Below are 12,231 nucleotides of genomic sequence, written 5' to 3'. Positions count from 1 at the left end.
GGGGAGGGTGCACGGCCCCCACAGACGCACTGCCTCTATCACCAGCCTGCAGAGTGTCAAGAGTTGCACAGGTTTCAGGTAAACTGCGGTCGGACAGGGTTGGCTGTGAGAGCAGCACCAGGCTGGCCGAACATGTGCATACCGGGCAACATTGGGACACCTTGAGCAGGACAGGGGACATGGTGGGAGCTCTAGTTCTAGTGACTCCAGTGACAGGAAGGACAGATTAGAGCTGTGGGGTATGACAGGGAGGCATGCTGGGCATGAGAGTCTGGAGGTGAGTCAAGGAGAAGATAGAGTGCAGCCATAGAGGGAAAAGGACATTGTGGGCACCAAGGAGCTGAAGGTGACAGGGCTGCTGCTACAGGGGACCAGAGAGGATGGGCAAACCTGAGCACAAAGAGGGCGTCAGGAGGAGCCACGGGGGGTGGGGGAGGCTGTGCGCCAGCCTTGGAGACATTCAGGAGGAGCCTCCTGACTCCCCCAACACTTGCATCCTGTTTGCTGGTGCGATCTGGCCACAGCTCCTCCAGGGGAACCCAAGGTCCCTCTCTCACCCTGGTCGCCATCCCTACCCTCGCCCAAGGACTGCCCCCAACCCCAACCAGACCTGCCTGTGTTCCCTGCAGCCTTGGGCCCTCCGCAGGGGGCACAGAGGCCTCCCCCCGCTGGCCTGGAGCAGCACCCAGCAGCCCCGCACCACCCCGACATGCTCTCCGTGGTCCCTGCTCTCTGAGGGGCTGCTGGTCCTGGTCCCGGCTGTTCAGAGCTGGAAGGAAACATGGAAACATTGGGTCTAGCGATGCCCAGGCTCAGGCTGGTGAGGATCTGAGCGTGCACAGCCAGGCAGAGCGAGTCCTCACGGAGATGCGCCATCACTGCTGCCCGAGCTCTTCTCTTTAAGTTTTTAAAGTAATATGTGTCCGTGATGTCCAAGTCCAATAGCTTTACCAGAACAATCAAGCCGCCTACCCTTTCCACAGCCTGGGCGGGGGGCAGTACTTTTAAGCCTTCAAGCTGTAGCATTTGGTGTTTCTCTTCATATTGTTGATGACTTGCCCTGACTTCTCGATGTTTTAAATTAAGTGTTACCTGCCAACCCCCGAAGCAGGTGAACAGAGTGGTTTAAGGCACAGACTTTAGAACCCCATTGCCGGGGTTGTGACGTCAGGCAAACCACTTAACCTCTCTGCCTCGGCTGTAAAAGGAAGTAATGGCAACCTGCTCAGCAAGTGGGTACACCGGGCGGGCCGGGCCGACTCCCCGCTGGCTCAGCGGACTCCTGCTGTCGCTGTTCCCGCCTGGGTCTGTGCCCCAAACGCGCACACCGCTCTGCCCCGCATCCCTCCGGCTGACCCCGTCACAGTTTTGGTCAAATCCATATTCATGTCAGCGTTAGAACTATGTAAACACTGTTCTCAGATAAGGCACATAGCGTACTATCATTAATTTCCTTTCTTGGACAACTTTTCTGTTTTTCTTGGAATTAAAAATTGCTTGCAGCTTTTTCCCTCCTCTGCTCAAGCTTCTCTGACAGTAATTCAGCCTCTCGGTTTCAGAGAGTTTCAGAAAGCATCCTTTCAGCCTTGACCACCATTAAAGAACAAAAATCAAACTCTGTAGTGTGAAGATGTAATTGCCTTTATTACTCGATTCACGAGTCAGGCAGCGTCCCACCGGGCACGCGGGCACACAGGAGTTGTACTAAAGGGAAGGCTCCAGGAAGGCCGGTGGGGCAGGGAAGTTATTAGCAAAAGAAAAGGACTGTTCTGGGCAAGGGCACCTTCCCCCAGAGGGCAGAGGACAGGATGCCAGGTGGTCTTACTAGCAAGTTAGCTGCTCTGTTCCTCTGGGGATGGAGGAGGGCTTGGGTGACACGTTACCTCATAGGTGCTCATCAGTCTAGAGAAGTTACTAAGGAAGTCTGACAGCACAAAAAGGTTAGGTATAAAGTCCTGGTTTAGTGACTTGGCCTAAAATGCAGCCATTTGGGGCCTCTTATTTTTAAAGTTTATTCATTTAAGTAATCTCTATACCCAATGTGGGGCTGGAACCCAGGACCCCAAGATCCAGAGTTGCATGCTTTCCCGACTGAGCCAACCAGGCACCTCTGTATCTCTTTTTAACCACTACCCACTGGTTTCCATTCATGTTCCCCTGGAGCCCATCCTGCTCCTGTCTGGGCACTGCTGCCTTCTGGGACGTTCCGTGATGCCATCCAGGGCTTCCGTGAGCCAGTGCCAGAGCCTGGCACCTGGATCCCATGGCCCCTTCTTGGTCGACTCCCTCATTTTGCTGAAGTTAATTCTTTCCCACCTTTAATTCACAGCGTGGCTCAGTAGAGAATTCTAGAAACAATTTTCTTCAGAACTTTATTTTTTTGTTTAAAAAGCCTTTATTCATTTTTGCTCAGGGAAAGGACAATCTCAATGTCAACTTGTCACCTATTCATAAATTTTAACTTAACAGGATTCACTGCCCTAAAGGCTGCACCTACAGACTTTTGACAACATAACTTAAAATGAAAATCTCCCTTGTTCCCTAAGGTTGCATGTTTAAAGAATAAACAGTCCCTTGCAATAACCAACCTTGGTACTTGGCCTAGGTTTAAGGTCAAATAGCAAAACAAGAGCAAAAGGAGGCCAAGTGCATTGTAACTTGATAGCCAGCAAGTACAAACATCATTGAACAAAGGAAGTTGCAGGCACCAAATAAAACAAAAGGCAGGTTCATCAGCAAGAAAAATTTACAGTTTGAAGGTGAGATCAACTATTCCACATGTGAACATGTAGGTCAATACTAGAGACTAATGTGGAACCACAGAAACAAAACTTCTATCTTAGTACCAACTACACTGAACGTAAAATTCAAAACTTAATTACCCAGGAAATTCTCCAAAATCTAAAGCTAAAACTGCCTCTTGATGCACCAGGAAGATGTTTTAATGACTGGGTCACTTAGATTTGCACCGACATATGTAAAATTTGAAGTGTATTTCCCGCCACTACTCTTTCCTGTGTCTGAATCTGGGTATGCTTAACTACTCAGCTCATGCACTAATGCATTAAAAATGATGCAACCTACTACCATGACTTCTTAAACTCACACCACCTTAACAGTTAATACCCAAAATAGCTTCCTGAAAATGTCCCAATATTAAACTTTTTGTTCAGTTTGGTGCTTGCTGTGACAATACAGAACAGAATACAACTAATTTCCTCAGCCACTACACTTCCAAGTAACTGAATCTAACTTTTGCTCAAGTTTCAACCCACCTATCTGCCAAAATGCTTGTTAAAATTTAACCATCTCTGATACTCTTAAACTGCAGCTCCTATACACAGTTTAACAGTGCCTTTCCCTGTGTGTATCTGGACATTTTAATCAAGAGAATTAAAGTCATGGTATTATGATTAGCCAAAGCTCTTCCTAGCAGACTGATTCTGATTTAGCATATAATAAATGGCTTCCCAGAGATAGAAGCAAACAAGCCACAATCATTTCTATTCATGAAAGGAGCTACCAACATGCCTTGTGCCAAAAAGGTGCACTTTTCCAAAAACACAGTCCAGAAGATTGATGGTCAGCTGGAAATCTTCCACTAATGACAACATTATGACAAGATCTCCGGATACACAGAGAAGAAACATTAAAAGTGTGGTGGAATCCTCAGCAGGGAAATGAAGCCTTAGAGAATAGTATACATTTAACAAAAATGGGGAACAGGGTGACACTGTAGCTGGCTATTCATAAAGGACCACAGATTTTCCTCATGGACCAAAAGTCCCTACAAAATAAACTGTGCCTCAATTATTGCTTATTTTAAATTACACTTTTACAGAGCTATTTAGTACCTGACACAGAAAAACAGTCGCATAAGGAAGCATTTATTTGAGGTTTAACATGAAATCATACAAATAAAATTTGTATAAACACAAATCCACATCGAGTCGTAACACAGATAGCAAAAGACAAAGTAAAAACAAAGGAAACTAATTGGTGGCTATATACAGTTGGACACGGTTGTGTCTTGTACACTAGAAAGTCTTTTACAAAATAATCATCTTAGATCAACAGAAGACCAATCTTCAATGTCGTCCTGCAAGATGGGTTAACTTTAAGCAATCTCCTCCTGTTTTCTCCAATGTCCTCCTTTAGTATGGCTGGTAATTGTTTTGGTAACTGCCACCCCCTCTAGACGCCTTGCCGTAAGTGCTCTGTTGGCCACTGTAGTCTACATATCCCTGTCCATATCCATAGTTCCCATAGTTATACCCAGTATAATCATAGCCGCCATAGCCACTATAGTTTTGATCACCACCATAGGCACTATTGTAATTTCCATATCCTTGATCATAATAGTTATTAAATCCTTGGTTCCAGTTTTGACCCTGACCTCGTCCACGACCCCTAGTACCACCTCGTCCACCAGCTGCAGCACCTCTTCCTCCTTTTTGTTGTTGCTGTTGCTGCCTATATACCTCTTTGGGTTGTGCGACTTTGATTTCACACTTCCCAGAACCAATTTGATGATATCTGCTTTCTAACAATTCCTTTACTGGCTCTTCGTCTGTATAGGTAATAAAACAAAATCCTCTTCTTTCGTTTGTTTTTGTATCCATGGGAAGTTCAATATATTCAATCTCTCCAAAGGCTCCAAAATATTCTTTAATTTGTTCTTCACAAGTATCTGGGCTCAATCCACCCACAAAAATCTTTCTGGGGGGTTCTTTCCCTTTTAAAGCTTTGGCCCTTTTGGGGTTTATCAACTTGCCATCCAGTTTGTGTTCTTTCAGTTCCAAAACCTTATCAACACTAGCAGCATCTTTGAAAAGCACAAATCCAAATCCTCTTGGTCTTCCAGTCACTGGAACTGTTTCAATTGTACAGTCTACAACTTCCCCAAATCGAGACAAATATTCAGTCAGATCTTTCTTGCTTGTATCCCAGCTCAAGCCTCCAATAAACATTTTACCGTCATCCTGCTGATTCTTGCTCGCGTTGATCTTGGATCCCTCTGCGAACTCCTCTATGTTGCTGTACTCATTCATGTCCTCCATGGTGGCGGAGCTGGCGGCCGGGGTCGGCGGCGGAGCGTTGTATGGAGCTGGATTTAAAACGGCGGCGGCAGAGCTCTTCAGAACTTTAAAGGCATTCCTGTTTTCTAAATTTCCCAAGATCTTGTTGAGAAGTCCAGCGCCACTGGGCTCCACCATCCTCTGTTCAGGACTTGAGCTTTCCTCCTGGAGAGTTGCGAGCTCTTCTTTTTTCCCTTTTTAAAATATTTATCTATTTGAGAGTGAGAGCACGAGCGCGGGGAGAGGCAGAGGGAGAAAATCCTCAGGCCGACTCCTTGCTGAGCGCAGAGCCCTGCCCGGGGCTCAATCCCATGAGCCCGAGATCATGAGCCTGAGCTGCAATCACGAGTCCGACGCTTAGCCAATGGAGCTGCCCAGGTGCCCCACTCCTTGTGGGGTTTTCATTCATTGTGCCAGGAACTTCCATCTGAAAACTCACCATCTTGGACCGTGGGAAATTTCCTTCTCATTCCTACCTTCTTGTTCTCTTTCTGATCTAATACTCACGTATTCCATATCCTGAAATAATTTTCCCGTTTTCTCTCTCTCCTCCTTTTTTTCTAGGTATTTTTCTTTTTAATCTACTTAACTCCCAGTTCTTCTGTGAGTTTGTGTCTATCTTTGCCATCATAGTTCTTTCCCAGCTTCAAACCGCCTCTCATCTTTGGGAAGGTATTAATTACCTTAGGTTTGGGTTGTTGTTTGATGTTTTCATCTTTGCCTGCATTGACTTTGTTTTGGTGTTTCTTTACAGGTTTTCTTCCAAAGCTGGTAATCCTTGGCCACTGGCTTTTCATATTGAGAATCTAGACATCATATAGTAAATGAAAGCTGTGTGTGCAACGTTGAGGACCTGATGGTTGGCAGGCCTCGTGTGGGGATTCTGGGTGCAGGTTTGGGGGTGGCAGGTAACAGAATCTAGGTATGCAGATTTTCCCTTGGTCTCCATTTTTAGGGTGCCACCTAACCTCACCCTCAGCCGGGCCCAGTGCCCCCAGTACGAAGCCTCTCTGGACAGCATACCCTCTACTCCCTGCTGGGAAGAGGAGACTGGGCATCTCTGCTCCCTTTACAGACTTTTACCCTTCCCTGACCGTCATCTTCACACGCCCTTGGGTGCAGAGTTTCCCGGGTGGTCTGCTGTACCAGGTGGCTAGCTGCTTGCTTCCTTCACACCGTGCAGGGGTTTGGGTTTCTGGCTTCTCAGGCTGCTAAGGCATTTTGTCTTCCAGAATGTTGTTGTCCTCCCTGGCCTTCTGTCTTTATAGGTCACTGGAGTGGCATTTAGGGAGAAAGCAGGACTAGTGGAGCCTGTTCCTCTGCATCTCCTCCTTGGGGAGCCCTCCCTGACCACCCACTCCACCATTTCACAGGCCCACAGACCTTCATCTTTCCAGAGGCTCAATATGAAATGGGACACAAGTGGAGGTTTGGAAACCACTTGCTTAGAGGGGCGCTGAGAAGAGTTTATGGCACCACTGATCTGGCTATGTTTTAGATTGCCAGTAAGGTGGCAGGTGGGCACAGGGGGCTGGCCGGGGCAGGGGCGGGGGCGGGGTGCAGGTGGGGGCAGACCTGCAGAGGGGAATCATCTTTGGCAGGCAAGAGCAGCCTAGGAGAGGGAAAGGCCAGCAGGGCCCTCAGGGAACCGCAGGGGTGCACACTACAGGGGAGCTGAGTTTGTCACCCCACAATATGCCTCTTTGGTGGGAGGATTACTTTAGGCTGATTATATTTTATGAAACACAGGAGAAGCTCTGAGATAAGTAACTCTTTTAAGAAGAGTCATTTGCAAAAAAATAAAAAATAAAAAATAAAAAATAAAAAAAAATAAAAAATAAAAAAAAAAGAAGAGTCATTTGCATTTCTAAGGGGTGTCTCCATTTGTAAGGTTGTCTTCCTACCTGTCCCAGCAAGAGGGGGATGATTTTCCATCTCTAGAAATTCTATCTGTGCCAAAGGCAGAGAATGGGAGATGCATAACCTTACCCTGTTTACTGAGCTCTGCCTGCAAACCTCCCACAATCGGCTCCTGGGCCCCAGTGTCTCTCCTGTTTTAGCAGGAGACAGTATCTCAGGGGAGGGTGTGGCCTTTGGGGTGTTACTCCTTTTCCTGGGTTTCCCGGGGTATACAGGAGAGACACATGTTATAAAATTTTTGTGTTTCTCTCCTGTTAATCTTTTACTACAGGGAGTACTAAAGGTAGAGGGAAAATTCGGCTTCCTACATAAGGACTGAGACAAAGTCTCCCCTCTCCTGTTCACAGTGAAGGTCAGGGGAAATAAACTAGTAAACAGGCAGCATCCAAAAAAAAAAAAAAAAAAGTGGAGCAAGGACAGTGGGAAGGAGTGCGCCCAGGGCGTGGTGAGAGGCCCTGCCTCAGAAGGGACAGATGGGTGGCCACAGGGATGTGAAAATAGGTGATGTCATCTGTCCAGGGCGGGTGCCACCAGGGCTGAGGACCTGCAGAATGGAAAGAGGTTTAGAACAGCCCTCCTGGGAAAAGCCTGGGCTTTGGAATAAGAGCCATAGGATGCCAGAGCAGGTTCTTTGCAAAGAAAGCACCGTGCTTCCATGACTCCAGGACAGCTCACCAGGACTACACAGGCTGGCCTACTGAGGGTGACAGAAGGACAGAAATTGCGGTTAGGGAGCTGGAGAAGATGGTACATCTGCAGGGCTGATTCCTCCCAGCGATGCCCGCCAGTGCCATCTCTGCAGGTGGGGGAACCCCGCTGAGGGGTGGGGGAGGCTCAGGTGGCTGAGATGAGGCTCCAGCGCTCTGCCCTTCCGGCTGACCCCAAGGCCACAGGTGAGTGCCCACCGCACAGCCTAGGACTCAGGCCCTGCAGTGACAGCGACGGTTTACAAAGGACACTCCCGACTATATTCTTGTGTCTCTCTCACTTCTTTTCACTAAATTTTGATAAACCAATTCCTTCTCTGAATTTATTTTCAAAATTTTTAAAAATCGTGATAAAATACACAAAATATAAAATTTACCATTCTAACCATTTTTAATTATACAGTTCAGTAATGTTAAGTACATCCCGTCTCCAAGACTTTTTCCATCTTATAAAACTGAAACTCTATACCCCCTGCCCTGTCTCCCTACCCCTGGCAACCCCATGCCACTTTCTATTAGTTTCATTACTCTGGGTACCTCATGTAAGTGAAATTATTCAGTGTCTGTCTTCTTGTGGCTAACTTCACAGAGCATAATGTCCTCAAGGTTCCATGAGGATCCATGCTGCAGCCTGTCAGAATTTCTTTCCTACTTAAGGCTGAATAATACTCCATCATATATATGTACACCACATTTTATTCACCCATCCTCCAGTAGATATTTGGGTTGCTTCCACTTCTTGGCTATTGTGAATAATGCTGCCATGAACGTGAGATTGCTGGACCATATGGTTATTCTATTTAATTTTCTTAATAACCTCTGTTTTTCCACTAGCAGCTGTACCATTTTTACATTCCTACCAAGTGTACAAGTGTTCCAATTTCTCCACATCTTTGTCAGCACTTGTTCCTTTTTGTTTTGCTTTTTTTTTCTTTAAAGACTTTATATTTATCCATGAGAGACAGAGAGAGAGAGAGGCAGAGACACAACACAGGCAGAGGGAGAAGCAGATTCCCCGCAGGCAGCCTGATGCAAGACTGGATCCCAGGACCCTGGAATCATGACCTGAGCCCAAGGCAGATGCTCAGCCACTGAGCCACCCAGGTGTCCATTTTGTTGTTTTGTTGTTTTTTTAATGGTGGCCATAACTGGTGTGAGGCAGTATCTCACTGTGGTTTTGAGGATTAGTGATGCTAAGCATCTTTTCATCTGCTTATTGGCCGTTGGTATATCTTCCTTAGAGGAATGTCTCAAGTATTTGCTACTGAATTTTAATTCTCTAGCTCTTCTGGATATTAACCTCTTACCAGGCACATGATTTATAATATATTCTCTCACTCCGTAGGTTGCCTTTTCATTTTGTTGACTGTGTCCTTTGATGCACAGTTTTGAGCTTAGGTGTTGTCCAATGTATTTTTACTTTTGTTTCCCATGTTTTGGTGTCATATACAAGAAATCACTGCCAAATCCAGTGTCATGAAACTTTTGCCCCATGTTTTCTCCTAAGAGTTTTGTAACATTAGCTCTTATGTTGTTGGTCCTTTCTGTATGTGGCATACAGTAAGGGTCCAACAGCATTCTTTTGCATACGGAGACCGAGTTTTCCAGTCGTTGTAAAGATTGCTCTTTCCCCCTTGGTCTTGGCACCCTTACCAAAAATCATTCAACTGTATTTGCAAGGACTGATTTCTAGACTCTCATTGTCTTTCATTGTGTCTCTATGTCAGTACTGCCCTGTTTATTTACTTATTTATTTTTAAAAAGATTGTATTTATTTATTCATGAGAGACAGAGAGAGAGGCAGAGACACAGGCAGAGAGAGAAGCAGGCTCCATGCAGGGAGCCTGATGTGGGATCGATCCCAGGTCTCCAGGATCACACCCAGGCGCCAAACTGCTGAGCCACCCAGGGATCCCCTGCCCTGTTTTTTATTGCTGTAGCTCTGCAGTAAGTTTTTTGAGATCAGTAAGCATGAGAGCTCCAACTTTGTTATTTTTCAAGATGACTTTGCTTATTTGGGGTCCCTTGATATTCCTTATGAATTTCAGGATGGATTTTTCTATTTCTGCAAAAATGCACCTTTAGAAATTTTCATAAGAGCTACCTTAAACCTGTAGATCACTGTGGGTAGTGTTAGCATCCTAACAATAGTCTTCCAATCCATGGACATGAGCTTTCTTTCCATTTATTTGTCTTTAATGTTTTTAAGCAACATGTTGGTAATTTTCAGTGTGTAAGTCTTTCACCTCCGTGGTTATGTTTATTCCTAGGTATTTTATTATTTTTGATGTTACTCTAAGAGGAGGAATTAGTTTTTATATTTTCAGATTTTCCATTGTTAATATATAAAAATGCAACTGACTTTTTGTGCACTGATTTTGTATCCTGCAGCTTTCATGAATTCATTTATTAGTTCTAACAGTTTTCTTATAGAAATCTTAGAGCTTTCTACATATAAGATAACATAAGCAGTGATAATTATTTTTACTTCTTCCTTTCTAATTTGGATCTCTCACATTACTTTTTTGCCTGATTGTTTCAGGTAGGACTTCTGATACTATGTTTAATAGCATCCTTATCTAATTTCTATTCTTAAAGGAAAAACATTGTCTTTTATTTTTGAGAATGAGGTTAGTTTGGGGTTTTTCATATATGGCCTCTATCATGTTGAGGTAGTTTCCTTCTATTCCTACTTTAAGTGTTTTCACCACAAACTGGTGCTGAATTTTGTCAAACTTTTTTTCCTTCATTTTGTTAATATGCATTACATTGATTTTCTTATGTCGAACCACCCTTGCATTCCTGAGATAAAGTCCACTTTGCCATGGTACATAATTCTTGTAATGTGTTGCTGAATTCTGTTTGCTAATATATTTAGAATTTTTGCATCAATCCTCAGCAGGAATATTAAAATGATAAAAATATCTACTACTACACTACTACTAGCTTATATGCTTTTCAATGAAGCCTCCTAAAAAATGAATATTCTGCATAATAAATGGGAGAGGGAATCATGCCATATCAATTACTGGTTGGGCCTTAATGATTTTTCAGAGCCAAGGATACCTGGGAAGGTGGTGTTACATAGAAACGATTGTGGGTAGACCACAGATTAACTTTAACTCTGTGGAGAATCATTCCAGCAGCTTTCTTCCGCAGAAGACAAGTTCTTCTTGTGAAAGAAAACTTGACAATAAAAATTAAACTTCTTTTCTAGGTAATAATGCAGCCTGCCAAAATGACCAAATTTTAATAGTCTACATTTCATCTATTGAGTTGTATCCTTTACTACTTATGTAAGAAAAGAATTAACATTTTGCATTTCTGGCTCCTTTCATAAGAAAAACATCATTACCTTTCTGATTGTGTTTTGAACAAACAGAGATCCTGCAGGAAGAAACTCATCCCTGTGGGGATTGAGAAAGGATCAGAGTTAAGCACTGAAACAAGCAATTAATTCCCATTAGAGGATGAAGGCACTCATGTTCACTTTGAATCAGAAAAACAAATTGTGAATAAAATCATGTACAACCAAGAGGTGACTTGTCAAAGTTAATAACTTAGAGAATGGAAGGGAAACTGAATGCACAGGAGAAACTGCACGCCACAGGAAGTGCAGGCCAGTGAACTGGAGGGGTTCTGTATTGGTGGGATAAGACCCACCACTCTAAACGCCACAGTCATGTGGGGGCAGGGGGTTCCGGTGCCTGACCTTCCTCTAACAAATGCAGTCTAGGAGAAAAAGTCTCACAGTGTTTTCTACCTGTTAGGTCACCATCCCCCAGGCATGGATTTCCCTACAAAAGCAATGAGAGAGAAGCAGGGAGACTAACATTCAACGTGGCATATGTCACTCTCAGGTAGGAAAGGCAGCTCTGAATGACCCCGAGTGCCATCTCCTCCAACGATGTGATCAATGCGCACAGGCCTGAGTGGAGGCTGTTGCTGCACCAGGGTCTCAGCACCTTCCACTTGGGAATCGAAGAGCCCCCAAACTGAACCCCTGTCCCAAACCCAACTGTTTGGGAGTGGTGTGGACAGCCGGGGGTCTGCAGGGAAGGGGGGACAGGCTCAGAGAGTCTCGAAAAGTTTTACTTCAGCAAAATGTGGCTACTTGAGTATCGTCGGTGTTTAAGAAAACAAAGCCAATCCTGGATGTGCTGCTCGGCCTGGCGCTGCAGGAGATGCCTGTCACTTACTCAGCAGTTCTGGTCTGCAGGCGCAACCCGTCTATGGTTTCATATTTCATCGCTGAAGCAGAAATTGAAAGTGATTACAAGTCATTCCTATAATTGTTGAATTTTTCCTGCTTAATTTTTTTTTCCTAGCCACCTGGTGCTAAGAGTGTACAAGGCAGGGTTCGGCTGAAGGGTTTATGATGCTAGTTCATACACAGTGACTACTGCGCGTGCTGAGGACCTATTCGGGAACACATGCAGACCAGGTGAGCCCAACAAAAAAGGGGCTAATACTGAGCTCTTCTTAAACTTATCCGCAAAAGGACTTAAATGGACATCATTTTCTAA

The 12,231-nt window shown here is 44.8% G+C and overlaps 1 protein-coding gene and 1 pseudogene across 8 annotated transcripts in view; both read right to left on the bottom strand.

Moving 5' to 3' along the window:
• The window catches only part of GGACT (gamma-glutamylamine cyclotransferase), a 42,591-nt gene that overhangs the window by 2,040 nt on the left and 28,320 nt on the right, over positions 1-12,231 (bottom strand). For 2 of the 8 annotated variants that reach the window (XM_072782494.1, XM_072782492.1), the window contains exon 3: positions 11,061-11,112. The exons of 3 other annotated variants lie outside the window; for them this stretch is intronic. The gene's annotated coding sequence lies outside the window, so the exon portion shown is untranslated. Of the gene's footprint in view, positions 1-6,356; positions 7,543-11,060; positions 11,113-11,168; positions 11,957-12,231 lie in introns of those variants that run through there. 3 more of the 8 variants (XM_072782493.1, XR_012009805.1, XR_012009798.1) reach the window with 3 other exon arrangements.
• On the bottom strand, positions 3,867-6,350 carry LOC140607881 (heterogeneous nuclear ribonucleoprotein D-like pseudogene; annotated as a pseudogene).

The sequence above is a fragment of the Canis lupus genome, chromosome 17, assembly GCF_048164855.1.
Source record: "Canis lupus baileyi chromosome 17, mCanLup2.hap1, whole genome shotgun sequence".
Classification (NCBI taxonomy): domain Eukaryota; kingdom Metazoa; phylum Chordata; class Mammalia; order Carnivora; family Canidae; genus Canis; species Canis lupus.
This window is presented reverse-complemented; position numbering and strand designations above follow the sequence as displayed.